Here is a 20,683-nt window from a genome sequence, read left to right on the forward strand (position 1 = left end):
ACTGATGGTGAGCGTGGACTGGACAGTGCTTACTAATCACGGTTCATACCAGGAGCGTGTGTCTTCAGGATCGAAAACCAAACTTTATCATCCTCAAGTGCATGTTTGTTTTTTCTTCTAAAATAATCTGCCTCCAGATTAGAGTGCACTGTGGATACATTGCTGAAGGGTCGAGACATTTAAGATGAATACCAGGCAGATGACAGCAGATTACGAATCAAATGAGCCACAGACAATAACAAAGAATATGCCTCCATCAATGTCCCTTACCTGGCTATCAGACATCTTTTTATTGATTTCATAATGGCCATCTGTTCTTCTGGACCTATCAATAAAAACTAGCCCTCTGAATGTACGCAGGTGATCTAGAAGGAGTGACTTTTGCAAGGACAGGGTTAGTGATCTGTCACCAGATGGGAAAACACATTTGAAGGTCTTCTTGTCCTAAGAGCATGGAGCTGGCATGAACCCTTCTACCACCTTTTCACAGAGCTGACCAGGTATGCTGCAGCCACGAGGCTAACAACCTCTAGTCTTTTCTAGTTCTGATATCCCAGATGGATAACGACTATAACAACATTCAGAGTATCTTAAAAGAGGCACTCTGTGCTCACATCAATGGTTTTGAGATTAAGGGATGACCACTCCCACTTGTTTTATGGAAAGTAGACATATGGCATTCTACGTCATGATTCCTTACATCCTAAGCTCAACAAAGATGTTCCTATCTTCCTGGGGAACTTCAAATCCCCATGGGCTCTCCTTAAGACTGAGTTAGGCAAATGCAGTATAGGCCTTAATTATTTAAATTTCATTTCTATGCTCTCAGACCTTCTCCACCCAACAGGCAGTGACATCGCAGAGTGGTGCCAAAGGTTCACATGCTAGGTTGCCGCTCAAAAGGCCGGAGAGTTTAATCTACCTAGAGGAAGCTGGAAGGAAAGACCATCCAACAGACCACGGTTCTACTCCGATGCCAGGAGTGAATTGGAACTGACTCAATGACCACGGGTTTAACAAGCCTATGTCTACCAAGACAGTGGGACATATCTTAGGTAACTTTGCCATCTCTTCAAGGGTTGAAAAGAGTCTGTACCTATAATTAGTCAAAACAACAACAACAACAAAAACCCTGTTGACCAAGTGACTTCCAAAGAAAGAAGAGGCTACTGTCAATTTAGACCCGAGATGAGGACAAGAATGACTCAACTCGTTGAACCAAGAGGCAAAAGTGGAGAGACACATTTTGACATCCTTCAAGGGGGCAAAAGGAAATGGCATTCAGTATCTGGGGCATTTCCTGCAGGAGGGAGACACCCAGTTATCTGAACGCATCAATCACCTGCAGGGAGATGGGAACAAGTTCACTTGTACCTGCTGCCTTACACTTCATCGGAGGAACCTCATTGAAGGGAGGCGAGTTCGAGAGTGAACAGGCTGCATAGTGAACCATGTCCCAGGGTGAAAGATTGTGAGATCTCCCTGGAGTATAGAGGAAACAATAACATGTGACATGGGTTGTGGTAGTTACATGATTGTCAACTTGAGCAGAGGGGTGGAGTCTAGCCTATCAATCAGGTCATAGCCCATGATGCCTCTGTGTGGGCATGACCTTCTCCTGGGGCTTCGGAGAATTCCTGTCTCCCTCCCAGGAGGTGGGACACACACTCTCCCTGCTTCACATTCCTGTTGACAAGCCACATGAAGCTATGCTGATGGCAACCAGAGTTCTATGGCTGAAGGAGCCACATGGAAAGCTGGGAGGCATCCACAGATTTTCAACCACTGGCCTGTGATCTTCCTGTTCTCAGCATCATTGCACATATTGCATGAGTCTGTAGACAAATGTATGGATTCGTATCGAACATATGAGCTAATATTGGATTTATGTGCTAATATAAAACTTATTGACTTGTTCCGGAGGACTGGACTGGAATGTTTATTTTAAAAAAAACAATACTCTTGGATATAAAATTATCTCTTAGACACCTAAGAGTTTCTCAGATTCGTTTCTCTAGACTAACACATGCCTATCATAATTTAGATATGTGTGCTCATCCGAGGATGGGGGCAGGAGGGCAGCTTCAAGGACAGCAATCTTGTCGCTTTTGAGACTTGAATTCCTGACTTGGAAGTCTCTGGGTGATTCCACTCACTGTCAAAGGACGTTTAGGTTATCAGCTGACCTGGGAGCCAACCAAAGGCAAGTCATGTGACCCCTTTGCTAACTGCTTGCTGAAAGGAGTCTGTCTTTCCTTGCCAGCAAGTCCCAGCTCCCACCTTATGTGGCTCCTGGCCCCTGAGACCATGCTAGGCCATTATGTTCTCAACAAGCACCTGAGCTCTGGGGAAAACCAGGCCCAGCGCTGTGTTGTCTTCCCATGCCCCAAACTGGGCCCTTGGTCCAGGGGAGACTTGGAATGCAGGAAAGGGGAGAAAGCACGTCTAAACCATAGACCACTTAGAGCTGGAACCCCAAACACAGTTCCATTCTGGGAGAAGGTGAGGAGCCACTTCAGCTTACTAACGTGAGTGAAGGACTGGGTAAGCATCAAGGGCCCCATGCATCTCCTCTCCCTCCTTCAACCGCCCAGAGAGGCCCAGCTCCTCGCTGCTTCCTGCGGACAATTCCAATGGCAAAAGAACCTTCTTCCTCCAAAGTGATACACTCCAGAGTAAATCCTAATTTTCAGAAAAAGAGGCTTTGATGTGCCTCTTTTTAAAAAGCTCATGCAGGCAGTGAGCAACAGGCCAGGGTGGGTCCCCTGACTTTTGGCTGGCTAATTTCTCCTTGTTTCTGCAGAACTCACTCTCGCTAATGCCTGCCTCCTCTCTGACCAACTCGAACACTCAGGTACAACATGCTGCTGCTGTCTCTGTATACCTTGTGTTAGTCAGAGTCAACTAGAGAAGCAAATCCACAGAAACTTATATATAGAAGATTTTTATATAAAGGGTAATTGTACATTAAGAAAGCATCTCTACCTAGTCCAGTCCAAGCTCATAAGTCCTATATTAGCCCATATGTCTGTAAACAATCTATAAAGTCCTCTTCAGACTCACGAAATACATGCAATGATGCTGAATGCAGGACGGTCACAGCCCAGTGGGTAGAAAGTCTTTGGATCCAGTGGCGATGCAAGCATCTCAGCACTTGCAGGGGTCTCTACTGGCTTCTCGGGCTTTAGAGGTCCAGTTGCATCAGTGTAGGTCCATGTGGCTTCTCCAGCTCAGGGATTAGTTCCATGTGTCTTGTCAGCTGCAAAGTCTCACAGGGAGTCAGCTGAGAGAGAGAAGTGTCTCCAGTCTCCAAAGAGGAAATCAGATTTCCCATAATCCTTAGGGGAAGGCCATGCCCACAAGAAGCCTCATTGACTATGACCTAATTGACAGGTTAGACTCCACCCCTCAGTCATCATCTCTCAAATTGACAAAGGATTATATAACTACCCATACCTCTCTCCAGAAAGAGGGGCAGGCATGCTCAGGAATGCAGAAATGGACAAGAAGATATGAGCATGTCCTCAAAGTCCTTCTCCAAACACCCCCACCCCAACAAGTTGTAAAAAGCCCCATGGGAAACTGTCAAAGCCCACCTGTGCCTGGCTGAGAGGGGAGGGATGCTCCCAGGGAGGGAGAGAGAGGGAGGAAAGAGCAGTCCTAGGTTAGGTGGCCCTGAGCACTTCCCTCAGGCTCAAGTGCTGAGCAGAGCTGCCCTTTGTTCAGAATGGCCAGATGTCTGCACAGCTCCCAGGGAGGGGCTCTAGAGCAGTGGTTCTCAACCTTCCTCATGCCACCTGTGATCCTTTAATGCAGTTAGTTCCTCACGTGGTGGTGACCCCCGACCATAAAATTATTTCTGTTGCTACTTCATAACTGTAATTTTTCCACTGTTATGAATCATAATGTAAATATCTGATAGGCAGGATGTATTTTCATTGTTACAAATTGGACTTAATTAAATCACAGTGATTTATCACAAAAACAATATGTAATTCTATGTTGTGAAGTATTTATTTCTAATGACAAATAAATGAAATTTTGTCTTGAAGCATGGTATAGAATGGGTAACCACCTGTGTATCAGCCAGTACTTGTGTAGTCCGTGTGTCTGCATGTGGGTGGACCCGCCTGGAGATGGATAGAGGAGCCATGTCTCGGTTCCTAAGACATGTATTTTCTAATGGTCTTAGGAAGATCCCTGTGAAAGAGTCATTGGACCCCCAAGAGGTCGCCACCCACAGATTGAAAACCGCTGGTGAAGTGGGTTTGGGGAAGGAGGGTGGGCAAGATTGTATGGCTAAGGTAAAGGTAAGAGAAAAGTCTGTTGCCTGTCTGGTGGAACGGGGCAGTGTGCCTGGGAGCCCATGACACTGACATGACATGACATGTTCTCACCCCCAACAGGGCCTGCTGCTCTCTAGAACAATCCAGATTCAACATATTAGAAGGTCTGGGGTCTGTTTTTTAAGAATTACAATTTCCCTCTTATCCTAAGTTTTTGTTTTTAATTCTTTTCTTTTGGCCACACAGAGCTCAGGGCAGGGAGGGCTGGAAGAGGACCTGGGGATCCCTGGTCACGGCTGCAGGGAGGGGCGTACGAGTGGCTAATGCATATGGCTGCTAGCCCACAGGTTGGAGGGCCCAGTGTACCCTGAAGCCTTTTGCAAAGCCAGCTACCAATGGTAATATGGGGGCACTATACTGCTTGACACGCATTGGGTAGCCATGACGTTACTGGCTAGAGGGCAATTGGAGGTTTGTTGGAATGAGAGGCAAAGCAGACTCAGCAGAAGTGTCCTAGTCTCCTGTTCTCCTCTCACCCTATGCACCCTTGCTTCCCTCACTCGAAATTACCTATTATATACCTGCAGCAAGCAGTATCTCTTTCTGACTGTTGGGGCTTAAGACTGACCTCAGAGACAGCACCATTCCTGCCTGCTACCCTCTATACTGACTGAAGCTCACCCAACACAGAAGACAGGAATAGGCTGCTTCCTATATTTCTCGCTCTTCTCCCACTGCAGGGACATCACTATATCCCTGCTGCTGACCCACAGCTGGGTGGGTTGAGGCCTAATATACTTCCATCAACCCCTGAGGCTGAGCCAGGACCCATGTTTCTGGGAAGCAGTCACAGGCACAAAAGAGGGAGGATGGAGGTCATGCTGGACATCTGTCCAAAAGGATCTGAGTCGCATGTCGTGCAGCTGGACAAGCGGAAGCCTGGTTGCCCCAGGGACACAATGAAGAGCTCTTGGCAATTTGTTCCTCACAGATACTCCCTTCCCGCTGTGGGCCAGGAAAACAGATAGAGGATGAAATTCTAAATGGATGGATGGATGGATGGATGGATGGATGGATGGATGGATGGATGGGCAGATAGACTGATGAACCACAGGTAGGCAAATTAAGAACAGAGGAAAATATGTCTTTAGGGAGAATGATCCATTTTCAACTTTGCCCATAATACACAATATTGTCATTAAACACATGTTTACCTCTCTTCAATCTGCCTTTCTCTCCTTATCCTATTTAATGGGAAGCTAGCCCTGCCCTCCTCCTCTTGTACCTTTATGTTATAAATTACCGCCAGCTTTTTATTTGACTGCAGGATGGAATCTGAACCCATCCCACCCCATCTTCTCAACTTACAGAAACATGTGAGAGCCACTGCGCGGAAGGTGGCCTGAGGCCGCTAGAGATCATACACACACACTATCCCACTTGTCCCCTTGACAAAGAGTAAACTGAGGGCCAGTGAGGCGAAGTGGCTCACCCAGTGGGAACTGGGAAACAACAACTGTCATCATTCTTCTTTGCCTGAAACAAAGCATTACCTGCCCAAGTACCTGGAGACAGACAGGCAGGCTCTGGAGGAAAAGGAGGAATTGCGATGAATGCCAGAGGTTAAGAGAATAAAAAGAAAAGAAGATTAAAGAAGAAACCTTCTACCAAGAGTGGAATGCTCTCCCTTCTATCCCGATCTATTTAGTGATGCGCTTCACAGAGGCCTGACGTCTCAGCAGCTCAGCATCTCAGTCCGGGACACAAAGCAACACAATGTGAGCCAATGGTGAGGACATGGAATACACAAACCAGCCCCGTAACCCAACCATTGGAACGAGTGGCTTCAACTCTGTTTCCATTGCCTCGGCTGACAAACACAAGACATGTGGGCAGAAGAATCCCCAGGATTCCTCCCAGGTCTCTTAGTCAATGACGTCACAGCCGCTTCGGAATGATTCTTCCACTCTTGACAGTGGTGAAAGCAGAAACCATAAGGTGGCGCTAGTGAGAGAGACATCAAAGCCACCCAAATATCAACCGCAATAAGGACAACAACAAAAACCTCACAGGGGCTCAAGTAGAAAGCGAATGTTTTGAGAATGATGATGGCAACAAATGTACAGATGTGCTTGACACAATGGATGGATGGATGGACTGTGGTAAGAGTTGTATGAGCCCCCAATAAAATGATTTTTAAAAATCACAATTTATCTCAGCCCCTCCCCCTCCTACCAAAGACATGGAAAACAGAAGCAAAGGATTCTATGTTGGGTCTTCTCTCGCCTCTGGTCGAACAGCCCAGCCCCCAAGGCACAGACACCTGAAGGAGTTGTGCAGGCTTTCTCAAAGAATTTCCAGTGGTCAAGACAGAGGGGTGGGCCCCGAGTTGGCCAGGTACTGCGTCCCCATGAGGAATTCAATGAAAGAAGAGGCCGCTGGCTGCCCTAAACCAGGACTAACCGAGAACGATGGCTGCCCAGACTGCTGTAAAAGTTCACCACCCTGGAGAGGCTGAAGTCCAATCCACAGCCAAGCTAAAGGTCGACAGCTTTCCAATTCCAAAGCACTAACTAGCTCTAACTGCCTGGCTTTGGGGGTGAAGGAACAGATGAAAAGCAGCTAGAGTCCCATCGGTCTCTGCTCTGTCACAGACTCAGTTACATCCTGGAAGCGGCCCTCCTAGCTGGGCTAGGTGTCTTTTTTGCTCAATCCCCCTGCAGCTCGTGTGATTTTTAAAGGTTAAATCTGAAACCCCTGACATCCTGTCTTCGTTTTGGGCTCCCTTCCCAAAATCCAACAAGGATGGCTAATAATAACTTTGCAAATATGTCTAAGCAAGCCTGATCTTGATAGCTTTCCCCCCATTATTTTTAAATGAGAGCCTCTAATATTTATAGGTGAGATGTGTAACCAATCCCCCGCCCCGGGGGGGAGTGTAGCCAAAAGAGCTTTTACCTTCTCTGTCTCGCCTTTGTCAGAGTTCTGAGTGCAGTCTTCCACCTATATATACCCAGGCTGTCCCAGCACTGCGTAAACCGGGTGGTTGAAGTCACAGCAATTTCAACCTCTAGGTGGGAATGCCTTTAATTCTTCTTGCAGATTAGAGCTGGAATGACTGGGATTGAATGAAAGAAGAGGCCTCTGGCTGCCCTAATCCAGGACTGAGACGAAGAGGCATGTTTCACGTTTGTTGAACCTAGTGAACCTATAGAAACCTGTCCTGCTCTTTTAAAACTTCTCAGTAATTAAATACATTTTTCCCGAACACGTTAAGATGCTTCAAAGTACAGCTCACCAGGACTATGATGGAGTGCAATTGGAATTTGGGGGTGGGGTGGCTGGTTTGTGAGGCACTGGGTGAGAGGATGACCTGGCAAGCCTTGGAGGAACCGGGGAGACAATGTTAATGTCCCTGTTTGTGAACAGCTCAAGAGAATACGACGATGCAGCTCAAGCATGTTACATACTTTCGAGGCTACCGATGAGCAGGGATTAAAATGAGACCAGACTGCTCGTGGTTTACTACAGTATAATGTCCCCTCGTGCTGCTGAAGACACTGAGAGCATCACGGACTGCCAAAAGAATGCACAAATCTGTCTTAGATGAAATATAGGCAGAAGGCTTCTTAGAAGCAAGGATGGTGAGACTTCATCTCAGGTACTTGGAAGATATCCGGCGGGACCATTTCCTAGCGAAGGATATCATGCTTGTAAAACAGAGAAGCAACACAACAGAGGAAGGCTCTCAACAAGATGGGCTGACAGGCTGGCTGCAACAATGGGCTGGAAGATCACAATTATGAGGACGGTGTGGCACAGGGCATTGTTCTGTTGTCCGAAGGGTCACTATGAGGCGAACAGACTCAACGGAACCTAAACACAATATTGTTGGATCAGGTTTGAGCTCATCTGGAATGATGCTGACATTTCAAAAAGAACCATGCACAAGAATGGCAGAGAGCAGTCGTTTTCAGATTGTACCTTAACAAACCTGGATCCCATCAAAGTAACCTGAGACTCATGAGGTGGGTTGAGAGGAAGCTGTTATCAGGAGGTCCAGATAGCCAGCTCACCTTTCCCGAAACACCACAGCGTAGTCGTTACTTTGCTGTATACAGGTATACCTCATTTTATGGTGCTTCACAAATGGAACCGGTTGTGTCAAAGACATACAGCCAAAGAAACTCACAAGGGTGGTTTGACCCTGTCCTACAGGGTCGCCAAGAGTCGGCATCGACTCCATGACAGGGAGTTTGTGGAGTTCCGGCAGCCCTGCAAGGAGCAAGTCAATCTGTACAGTTATTCCTCCAAGAGTATGTGCTCCCTTGGTGTCTCTCTGTCACATTCTGGCAGTTACCACGATATTTCAAGTTTTTTTTCCATAATGCTACATAGCACACTTGTTAGACTACCATATAGTTTAAGCATAACTTTGGTAAGCAGGGAGAACCCAACAGGGTCTTTGACTTGCTTCATTTCCATGTTCACATTATTGCGCTATCCTGGGCAGACCTGCAGTTTCTGAGGTCTACCTGAAGGGAGCTTCCATGTATGATCGAGTTGACTAGAGGAAACTTGAAAGAAATGAAATCTTGAAAACCCCTATCTCAAGAGAAGGAAGACTTCTAGACCAGTGAGCAAGCCATCCCCAATACTAAGAGAAAATACTTGAAGAAAGAGAATGAACCAGCTCGCCTCCCCTTTAAAGATGTTAAAATGGGCACCTCTTCCCAGGAGCCGACTGACCATATGGGGAGCCCTCACTTGACTCTTCAGCACTTGCCATACAATCTTTAATGCTTGTCAAGTGTTGCCCACTAGGAAGACGCTGCCTTTACCTTTCCTATGTGCCTTCTGCAGGCACCAAGGCCTGCCCTTCTCCTCTGAAGTTCAGCAAGCTGCATGTTCAAGAAAGCATAACTAATTTACCAGGAAAGAAGCGAGCTGCAGACAGAGTGCCTCCCAGCAGTCCAATCTGGACAGCAGGTCTTGCAACACAATTAAGAAATCACATCACCAGCATCTGTGGTTTGTCCGCCACGTCTGCAAAAGGACAATGAATAAGGTTCCCCTCATTGAACATATGCCTAGAAAATGTGGATGCCGGGAGGGGTGGGGGATCGGGGATCCACCCTTGCATCTCTCTTCTCGCCATTATTTTACTGAATGTCTGCTTAGGCGAACCAGATGACCTGTTCCTTTGGCTTCCAGACGAGTCTGAAAGCTTGCTCATGCATCCCCTTGGCAAATCCCAGGCAATCGATTTACACCCCCCTGGCTCACTCGGCTGAAGAGAACAGAACAGCCAGGAGGTGCTTCCTTCGGAAAGTACCAGGACACTGGAGTCAAGAGTTTGGCTCTTTAGCTCAGTATAGCCAGTTTGGCCGAGAATCCGGGTCTCTCAGGCCAAAGCTGAAACAATTAATCACAATTACCAGTGAATATCTAGGACAGACAAAGTCATACTGCACCCAATGGTAGTTAAACCTTGCAGGTTGTGGTTTTCACAAAAGTTAGCCAAGTCTTTCATGAAAGCCTCTTGGAAAGTGGAAGGTTCGCTGCCTTGACCTCTTGGCAATTATTGGCAATTACTCTGATACTTCAGCAGGGCCTGTGAATGACCTGTTATTACCCCAGGGAGATGCTGTAACTTCATTGTCACTTTTAATTCATTTGCTATCAGTACAGATTGCTGTTGCTGTTCTTGTCTTTGGCTCCTGTCAAGTTGGCCCAGCTCATGGCCCATAGAAGGAAATGCTGTCTAGTCCTGTCATGCATTGTGGTTCATTTTGATTCACAAGGTTTGCATTGGGTTATTTATAGAAGTGGATCACTAGACCTTTCTCCTTAGTCTGTTTTAGTCTGGAGACTCCAGGGAACTCATTGGCTTCATGCTGACTGACACACCTGGCCCCACTGATAGGTGGCTGTGCTGTAGGCGCACTGACTGGGAATTGAACTTGAATCGCCCACATGGAAGGCGAGAATTCCACCACGGAACCACCAATGCCTCACGTGTAGATGTTTTCAATCATTTGCAGTTGAACACACTCGAGTGCTTATTGATTACGTAGTCCAGTGTCTACAAGGAAGGGCTAAGGTAGAATTTGGGCACAGTTCTGAATGGGCAGCCCAGTCCTCTTTCTAAATCATTCAGGATGCCTCAGGAATCCAGGAATGGGCAGGAGCTACCTCCTTGGAGACTGCCAGAGAAGCAGCCTGGGCTTGTAGGGCCCTGAGCACCAACTCCAATGGAGTCATTGGCTATGCCAACTTGTCCAGCCACCCAGGATGGGCACACAAGGTCTCTGCTCTAGATCGTCCCCTGGAAATATCTCTGAACTCAAAGCAGACAACGTTCACGTGCTTCATTCCTGACTTCTTGCTGCATTGTGTGCCTGCTCCGAACGGAAACATCCTATGTGTCTTCTAGATCAGCAGAATCCAGTCTATCTATTCTCCTTCGTGTTTCCCTCCTTTACTCCCTCTCACCTGTCTTTTACACTCTCTCATTTGCTTCTGTCCTTCCAGCTTAGGAGGACCCGCTGAATTTCAGGCACATCATAAGTATTGGAAGAATCCAGAATCGACTAACTGCATTCCAGGGATCAGCTCACAAAAGCCAGTCCACCTAAAAACCTGATAACCAGCACTGGGATGAGAGCCCTTTCACAAATGGGAAAAAGAATGTTCAGCAACACTCAGGAACCCACTCAAAGTCACAAGGTAGTAAGTTACCGATCTAGGGAACGCCCTCATTCTTCGCACACACTTTTGGAAACGGCTGGTTCTGTAGGTACTTGGCTTTGTTGCAGAGAGAGAGAGAAAGAGAGAGAGAGAGAGAGAGAGAGAGAGAGAGAGAGAGAGAGAGAGAGAGAGAGAGAGAGAGAGAGTGTGTGTGTGTGTGTGTACTACAGTTCACTAAAAGCAGTGTCACAATTTCCTTCTCAAATACCCAAAGAGGATCAACTCCTCTCTGCAAATAAAGCTTTCCTCTCAGCTCACCCCAGTGGCCTCAGGCAACTGTGGGCTCTACCCGCCCCCACCCACCCAACCCCAGCCCATCCTCCTTCCAGATCCTTTCTGTTCGCCCTGAACACACGTGTGTGCCTGGCTACCAGTACACCCATTTGGGAGCCAACTTGCCCAGCATTTTTGGCGGGCTCATTGGGAGGGCATTTCTCTCGATATCCTGCCCACTGAGACTGAGCAAAGTGAATAGAACACACAGATGCTTCATCAGCAGGACTGGAAAGAGCTGCTAACTCTCCCGGAGACCCCTTCAGGAATCACATGCCCAAGCTCCTTATTTATAGCACAAATGGGAGGCCCACCACAGGGACCGGGGATGCTCATTTGTGCAGCCACACTCAGCGAATCACTGGCCGTATGACCTTGCACCATTCAGAGTAAGGCACTGCCTGCCCTGAATCAGGGCAATCTCAGAGCCCCTAGTGACCCGACAAGCCCGGAGTCTATGAAACACCATTCCCAGCCCTGCCACTCAAACAAGATATTGTCAGGGTTCATGTGAACTGGTGTCTATTGCTAAAGGCTAGTGTTACCTACTGCCCAATTGAGGCATCATCTATAAGAAGCTCTGCTTCTGACTGAGGAGCCCTGGTGGCACCGTGGGTGATGAGCCAGACTGCTAATCGCCAAGGTCAGCAGATTGAAAAACAAAACAGCCAACAGAGCCAGAAAGGAGAATCCCGGCGTTAAACACAGTGGCTAGGGAAGGCCTCTTTTTGCTGAGCGGACCCTGGAATAGAGAGAGCCGTAGAACCCGGGGAACAGGATGTGCACGTTACTGACATGAACATATCCTCCCCACATTAGTGGCACTTCGGGACAAGTCCACCTCCCGTAAAATAAGCAAGGGGTTCCGTGGAGGATGAGATGGAGCGGCGGAGAGCAGCCCACAGTGCTGGCTGCTGGGTGGAGGGCAGCCCACAGTGTTTGTGGATGGTTTAAGCATGGCATCAGAGAGAAGAACAAGAGCCAAGGATGACCCCAGTCACGTGTGCTTAAGATGCTGGGAGAGGCGTGTGTCACTTGTTAAGAGTTGGGAAGATCAGAGCTATTTGGCCATCCCTGAAGGTCTTGGTGTGGGTAGAGTCCTATGGTCCTCAGGCGGAATATTAAGCAGTCAGGTTTCTGAAAGCGTGCTCAACTGGTCTTGGCTAAAGCACTAGAGATGGGCGCGCATGTCTTGAACATCCTGGCCAACCTCGGCCAACAGGACTATGTGGGCCTTGTCGACCACGCTAAGCCCTCTGCATGATCAGGAACCCAGGATGTAGCTGAGAAGATTTCAGTCCTGTTCAGCACATCACACATCAGCTAGCTCTGCATCGACTCGATCTCTACTCTGACTCCGGAACCTTGTTCAGTGGGAGCTGCACTCAGACTGGAGGTGCCCTTGTCACCCATTACCTTCCCATTCTGGAGCACCTTGCCTCTCCGGTGACTGGGTGCTCCTCACTCTTCCAGTGCCTTCCATCCCCACACCTGAGAGCCTGAACTGCTGAGGGTGAGGTGCTTAGCATCACAAGCCTTTGAAGAGGATGCTTGCCTTGCGTGAACCTGCCACAATAACAAGAAGGGGAGGTGGGGGAATCAGCTCGTGGGTGGACCTGGCAGTTTAAACCCCTATTACTCAGGGATTGACTGAATTTAAAATCAGAAATATTCTTAAAACCTGTACCATGTCAAGAAAGTTCAACTAAAACCACATACGTGAGACAATGGAGACAAAGGGTCATAACACATTAGTGTTACATAATTTTGCACCACCGCTTCTTAAATATTCCACACCTTCAATCCTAGGGCCTCCTGAAACCCTTTCAAGCAGAATGATTGTGGATGACATCCGTGGGCTGCAGCAGAAAGGGCTCCACCAGGGCTAACGCTTTAAGTGGCCGTGACAGGATAAGGTTGACAAGTTGCCTTGCTGGGCTTGGGCTGTGGGTGGACAGGAGATAGCTGGGAAGGCTAGCTCTTCTGTGGCAGCTTTTATTAGAAATGGGATTTCCCAATACCATTTCAAACTCTAGTGGCCCAACACGCAACACCCCAAGGTCAGATTTAGTAGTGAGTACAACAGCCCAGAGAATTCTTGGCTTCGGTGCTGAATTCCTCTCATCTCCTTTGCCTCCCTTGGGCTTTGCAACTTAGCCAAGGCAGCTGTTGATAGCCCACCAACCCCAGTGATTCAGTCTGGTCACAGAAATAGACACACATAGGCAGTCAGCGCTCCCCTGGGGTCATCCGCAGACACTGGAGATGCTCAGCCAGTGCCCGAAGGAGAGCAGGGGTGCTGCCCACTCAGAACCTAAACAGGCACACCCAGGCGGCCAGGAAGGGCTTTTTAACCTGCCTCAATGTCAGGTTCTTTATTTCTGAAATAAACAAACGTCCTGTCTGGTTCCCAGGATTCTCTGTGAGAATATACTGGAGGGCGGGGGTGGGAGGGACCTGAATGTACTCTATGCCTAGTTGACAAATAAAGATATTGTTGAGGACACCATTATCTCTACTGTCCCTCACAGACAAAATGAGAACATGATGAAGGAGGGGGGAGTTGGAGGAGAGGCCAGTGGGTCCTGTGTGGAGCTGGCTGTGTTCTGGGTGAGGTGGGGAGTGAGGGGGAGCTGGGGGTTCATCTCAGTAGAGCAGCTGTTCTTTTACTTTGGGGCTCCCCATCACCCCTGCTGGGGCAGTGGAGGAAACAGGCCTCTTTCCCCTGAACAATGTCACAAACTACAATGGGACAATTGGCAAAGGGTACCTTGCAGGTGGGAGGTGGGGGGCTTCTCCAGTGTGGTGGGGAGGGCCGAGGCCAGATCAGGGCAATGTCTGTGCAGGTACCTGGGTCTCTGCTGTGTCTCAGGGCAGGTGCCCTATGCAAGGGAGGTGGCCAGGGAGGCCGGGGGCTGAGGGGTGGGGGGGAGCTGGAGCCGGGTGGGCCTGTGGCGTGGCCTCCCAGCCTGTGCCTGCGCATCTCATTATCGAGCGGGACCGCATCAAAGCAGCCCTGTGCAGCTGCTGTCCAGTTTAATCCATTTGTAATCAAAAGTGATTAGCATGGATGCCTTGGCGCTGAGGTTATTGTGTGTGTGATCAAAGCCCAGGCTCCTGCCCGCTTCCCAGAGTGGCCTGCACCTGGGAGGGGCAGGAGAGGCCATGAGGCTGGGGCACCAGGCAGGCAGCCACTGGCAGATCCTTGAGCAGAGGGAGCAGCCTTGGGGAGGGGCATGGGAAGCCCCAGGCCCAAGACTCCCCTCTGGAGGCCAGCATTCATGGGCTTGGCTTGGGGCAGGTGGTCTGTGGGGTAGGCGGGCAAGCAGGGGGTCATTAATGCATTAATGTGAGCCTGGGCCCTGAAGGAACCCTGGCCTCCCCGCACATACATTACAGACAATGCCAGTGAGACTTGGAAAAGGAAAACAGGTTTTATGGCCAGCAGGTCCAGAGAGAGAGAGAAAGAGAGAGAGAGTGCACACGGTTGAGCAAGGGTGTCAGAGAGAAGGAAGAAGGTGCTGAGCTGTCTAAGACACCATTTAAGCTGGATGCTGAGAGAAGAACTCCCCAGCTAAAGGGGCAGGGCCATCTGCAGAGCCCAGAAGAAGAAGCCACCAGTCACCAGCCTTTGTTTTCATTGCTGTGCTGCAGTTCCTCTCCAGCAGCTCCAGGGAACAGAGCAGAAGTCCCCCGCGGGGTTTCCAAAGGGGTGACCCTGTCCCAGAGCAGACTGCCTGGTCTTTCCCCCACAGAGCCACCAGTATACTGGAACCACCAAGCTTCCAATGAGCAGTTCAGGGCTGATCCTTTGTGCTGCAGGGCCCCCTTCCCCAGGTCTTCAGTAATTCCTCTTCCTGCCCACACACCACCTGAGAGCCTACTAGCAGCATTCTCTGAACCAAGCATGAGGGAGGGAGGGAGGGAGGGAGGGAGGGAGGGAGAGAGAGAGAGAGAGAGAGAGAGAGAGAGAGAGAGAGAGAGACCCCAGCACAAAGCTCCTCCTCTACCTACACTTGGATCCTAAGGAAACCTTGATACCTCACTTTTTCCCGACATCCCAGCCTGTGCACAGCATTCAGGGCCAAGTGGAGACTCCTTTCTTTCGGGAGTTTCCTGGGACCAGTGGCTAAGAGCTGTTCCACCGGGTTCTAGCTGTACCTGTCACTTGACACTGAAGGCAGTATCTGCCTCTTGGACAGGATCAATCATAGCCTCCCCTGGTGTGCAAGGCTGGGATGAGGACGAGGATATGGGTCAGTCATTTCTGCTCAGCCAGATCTAGGTCCCTAAGGACAACTGTGTTTAGTGTACTGCAGGCCACCTCTCTGTACCTACTCTAACTGCTCCTGGAAGATCCCGGAGACAGGGCTGGACCTTGTAGGAGTTGCATCTGTCCCCAGAATCGGGCACAAAACCTTGGGTACAGTTCATCTGTAACGAAAACCAAGACCAATGTCTTTCCCTGAAGACACCTCTGAAGAAAGGTCTGGCAATCCGTTTCTGAACAACCAGCCATTCGAACCCCTTAGAGCAGAAGTTTTCAATCTACCTAATGCCGTGGCCCTTTCATACAGTCCCTCATGTGGGGGGACCGCCCCCAATCATAACATTATTTTTATTGCTACTTTATCATTGTCATTTTGCTACAGTTATGAATTGGGTGACCCTGTCAAAGGGTCGTTCAACCCCCCAAAGGAGTCATGACCCACAGGTTGAGAGGTGCTGTGTTAGGGCATCAACTGACCTTGGCATGCACAAGGGCCCTGGGCAGCAGAGTGGACCTGATAATGACTGATGGCAATCAGGACCTGAGAGCGTGACACAGACATGGCACATGCTGAACTTGCCTCCCTCTCTGCCCCCCAGGGATGGCAGTTTCCAGTGTCCCCACAGGGAGAGGGGTACTTTGGGAGTCACGGGGGGGAGGGTTCAGTTTCCAATGGGTGGCTGGTTGTAAGTTCCATGGGATGTCCCTTGAGTGAATGCTCCCATTTTCCTCTCGTAGAGGGAGCTAAGGAAGAGCCTAGAGTCCATGTGGGGGCACTTTGGGGTCCCCCACAAGAAAGAGGGCTCGGTGACACAGTGGGATACAGGTTGAAGCGCTAGCTCATCCCAGAGTCAGCAGTACGTACTCCCCAGTCACCTGCTGGGTAAAGCTGAGGCCGTCTGCCCCCAGTTTGGGAACCCTTCAATAGGGTTACTATGATTTGGAATCGATGTGATTTCACTGGGATTTTCATTCACACTGAGAAAGAGGAGCCCTGGTGGCATAGCGGTTCCTCTCTGAGCTGCTAACTGCAAGGTCAGCAATTCGGATCTCAGGAGATCCAGAAAGAGTCACAGTCTCAGAAACCCAGAGGCGCAGTTCTACCCTGCCTTAGAAGGTCACCACTGGTCTGCATCCACTCCATGGCAAGGAGTTTCTGTTTTGCTTTGTTTTTGAGAATGAGAGGTTGGGGCAGGGAAACAAACGGAGAGGGACTTGGGCGATTTGGAGACATTTTCCAAGTGAATCCTTTTCTTTGCCGAGCTCTGCATGTTTTGAATGGGACACTTTCAGGGCAATAATAACAACAAAAATTAACCAAACTCCACAGCTTGCTGATGGGGCACCCATGCAGTGAATCACACAAATCTCAGTGCTCCTCCCCTTGAATTTTCTGCATTGGCCTGAGTACCCCCATTTTGAAGACAGAGAATCTGAAGTTCAGCGAGGTTCCATGATTTGCCTAAGACCAAAGATCACGATGGGGAAGAGCTGTCTCCCCACTACACAGCGTGAGCCCAACCAGCACCCCACCTCACCTCACCTCTCAGCCCACTCACACTTGAGCACCCTGCCGAGTAGGGAGAGCATCGCCATGCAGGGCACCTCCCTCCGTGTTCAATCCAAACCTCTCATTTTACAGGTTATCAAATAGAAACTCTTACAGTTAATCCAGAGGTAAAATTCCCAAGCTCTGCCCCCACCCCCCCAATCCTGTGGCTTTCATTTGGAAACGTGGGATTCAGGGACATTATGGTGCCAGGGAGTGAGGAGAAGCAGTATCTCTTTTTGTTCACTGAGATTGCAGGAGCGAGACCTCACCGAACCCACCCAGAGGTGTTTTACTAAGCCCTTGCCAATGGAGGTTCATGGGGCAAGGCCAATTGCCTGCCCCCAGGGGCAGTTCTGGGGGCTTGAGCACAGGCCTCCATTGAAGACACATTCATTACCTCTCCCTCCCATGGCACAGTGGTGGGACCAGGGCTTTGCAATGAAGACATGCTATTGGGGAGAACAGTTGGAGATTTCCGGGGCTGAGTCTTGAGCCTCCACAGCTCCAGCCTCATTTGTAACAGACAGCAAACACGCGAAGCTGACATCGAGGCTGGTGGCTATTCTGCTAAACACTGGAGGCCAGAGCACATCCCTATGACTAGACCCAGCTGTCCAATGCATGAAATGACCTCTGGCCCCATCCTTGGAGAGATGTAATTCTCTTCATGCCTGTTTCTGTCCGCTGGGAGTTAGAGACCAGCACTGCCAGAATCATCAGCTGGCTTCCTAATGACAAGGCTCAAACAAGCGGAGATTACGCATTGTCAGAAATGTAATCTGCAACTCTTCTCATCTGTTTCATTGTGTTTGCATGTTTTAAACCACCTCTCCTGGAAGAAATGAGACCGTTGGAGGCCCTCCCAGCGCCGGCTCCTAGAGATACATTTATCTTCTTCATCTCAAATGCCAGGGGGGAGGGAATTAGAATGTGGTGAGTTCAAAGGCTTCTAGTTTCGTGACTTCTAGCCCTTGATGTGGGTAGAAACGTCTTTTCTAGATACATATAACAAACACGGATTAACTATGTGCACATTCTATAGGAGCAAAGAGCGTCTCTGCAGGCTACCTCCAGTCTGTGTGGCTGCTTCCATGGCGAGGGCACAGATGTGCTTGTTCTGCTCCACACAGTGCACGTGGGATGCTCTCAACCTGCCCCACAACTCCCCAGTGGCTGCTCGTCATTTATGACCCATCTTCACAATACTCTCCGCAGTCCGCTCTGTGGGCTTCCAAACCTTCTGGGAGCTGGCAGCGTGCACTCTGACTGCCTCTCTACACTCACGCTCCCCAAGCCTCCTTGCTGTTCTTTTTACACAGTCCCCTGAAGTCTCGTGTATTTGTGCTACAGAATGACACACCCACGTTACTCCAGCAATTGTTGTTTACTGTCTCCAGGATGGCGCCCGAGCACTGGGGGCACGGTGGTCGCTCTGTTGCTAACTGAGAGCTCAGCGTGTCAAAGCCACCAGCTGCTCCTCGGGAGGAAGATTTACAGCTTTGGAAATCCCAGGGAGCGGCAGACTGGATCAGATGCGACTCAGTGGCTCTGAGCTTTTTGGTTTGGTTTATTTGGGGGACGGGGTAAAGGATGGAGAGGACCCTAAAGAGTTTTTAAGAATCACCAGGGAGGCCCTTTTTGCAGAGCCAAGGTTGAGCACCAAGGCTTCCGACTCACTCCCTAACGTTGAGTCAGGGCTTCCAATGGGTTCTCCTCAGTTCAGTCATGGCTGCTGAAGGGCAGCTGGAAGGAACCCCAATTTATAAAATGTGGGTGAAGTGGAATGGCAACTCGGATGAGAAAGATCCATGGATTGACATCCTGCTAGAAATGGGATGTGCGTCTTAGAAATGCAGAGTCATGCGTGTTGCAAAGCAACCAAATCTCTTGATGAGCAAAATCGGAAATAGTGTAGCCTGGCCCACTTTGAGAGTGTGTTGCTCTCCACAGTCCTGGAATTCATGTACTTCTTCCACCATCAGTTTTCCCAAAGGGCTCACTCTGCCTCTTCCAAGTCACCCATCCCAAGGCTACACCTCATAATCTTCTGGTTTTTGTCAGTCTGCTTCCCACAAAGTTTAATATTTGGGGTCTGCTCTGATCTCACTCTATTTGTATGACTGAACCAGTTTAAAATGGTTCAAAACGCTGCTTCAAGTACAAAATGATCCTAAACCTAGAGACCTCCCTGGCCATTGTCGCTAAGTCAGGGTGTTTTCCTGCTCTAGGGTTGTCATCTGCTGAACCTGCTTTGCCATTCTCTGACTAGAGCGCAGAGGAGTGGGTTGGAGTTCTGGTGGTACCTTGGCTAAGGGTTCAGCTGCTAACTGAACATGTGGTCGCTCCAAGTCATCAGCTGCTCTGCAGGAGAAAAATGCGGTTGTTGAATTTCAGCAAGAACCAACGCACTGCCCCTGAGTTGGTTCTGACCCATAGTAACCCGATAGGACAGAACAGAACTGTCTCTGTGGGTTTTCTGAGGTTGTTAATTTTTGTGGGAGTAGAAAGCCTCATCTTTCTCTTGAGGAATGGCTGGTGGTTTTGAACACGTTGACCTTGCAATCAGGAACCCAATGCACAACCCATACCAACTCAGAAACTTATGGGGCAGCTCTACTCTGCCCTATAGGACCCCTCAGGGTTAGAATCCTGATTCAGTTTGTTGGTTAAGATTAGGAAAAGGAAGGATAGAAGTGACTGGTAATGGGTATCAGGTTTCTTTGGGGGGTTGGAGGGGGGTGTCGTAATTTAAATGACCTGAAATCAGATAGTGGTAATTGTTGGTTTACACAACACTATTCTAAAAGAGTGGATTTTATGGTATGTGATTGAATATCAATGTTTCAAAAGAAGGTGCTATAAGAGCAATAAAAGGGTGTCCACAGTGATGCTCATGACAATGACAAAGACCATGGAAGGTACTGGGTTGAGCACCTGAATCCTTGAATACTCCACAGGTGGTTCAGAAGTGCAGCCAGGGTTGGGAAGCACTGTGCTCCATCCCCTGAGCCATCCCCTCAGCCTCTCTGGAAGGACTGCAGAGGATTAAGGGTTAAGCCAAGGCAGCAGGTGAGAATGTGGTTTCTTTAACTCCTGATCCAGAGGCCTCTGAGTTCCTGGCTGAGGCTCAGGGAGGCTCATGTTCTTAGGCACCTCCAGGCTCCCCCTCTGCTCAGCACTGGGAAACAAGCAGGCCACTTCAAATTCACAGAGCCAGTTTTCTGTTCTCACTGACACTGCAAAGAGGGGGTGCTGCCAACGACAGGCCTTGCAATCTGAAGGTCTTGATTGAATTTCTGCATCTATCCCCCCTCCTCACCAAGCAGGTTTCCCTCTTGAGTCTAGAGTAGACAGTAATTAATTAGAACTGGGATCCCTGGTGAATTTAGATAAATGAGAAGGCAGAGGAGGGGGGCTGTTGAGAGCAGTGAGTCCACTGCCCATGGGGAGGGTCCCCAGAGCTGTGGGATGAGAGAAAGCTGCGCCCTGCCAGTGCAAGCTGTGTGCAAATGGGCTGTCCCTTTGGGTGCTGAGGGACATGGAGCCTCCAGG

At 49.3% G+C, this 20,683-nt stretch overlaps 1 protein-coding gene across 2 annotated transcripts in view; it reads right to left on the reverse strand.

Moving 5' to 3' along the window:
• SETBP1 (SET binding protein 1) overlaps nucleotides 1-20,683 on the reverse strand; it is a 426,061-nt gene that overhangs the window by 215,268 nt on the left and 190,110 nt on the right. The window lies entirely within an intron of this gene.

The sequence above is a fragment of the Tenrec ecaudatus genome, chromosome 15 (genome assembly GCF_050624435.1).
Source record: "Tenrec ecaudatus isolate mTenEca1 chromosome 15, mTenEca1.hap1, whole genome shotgun sequence".
In the NCBI taxonomy this organism is placed as follows: Eukaryota; Metazoa; Chordata; class Mammalia; order Afrosoricida; family Tenrecidae; genus Tenrec; species Tenrec ecaudatus.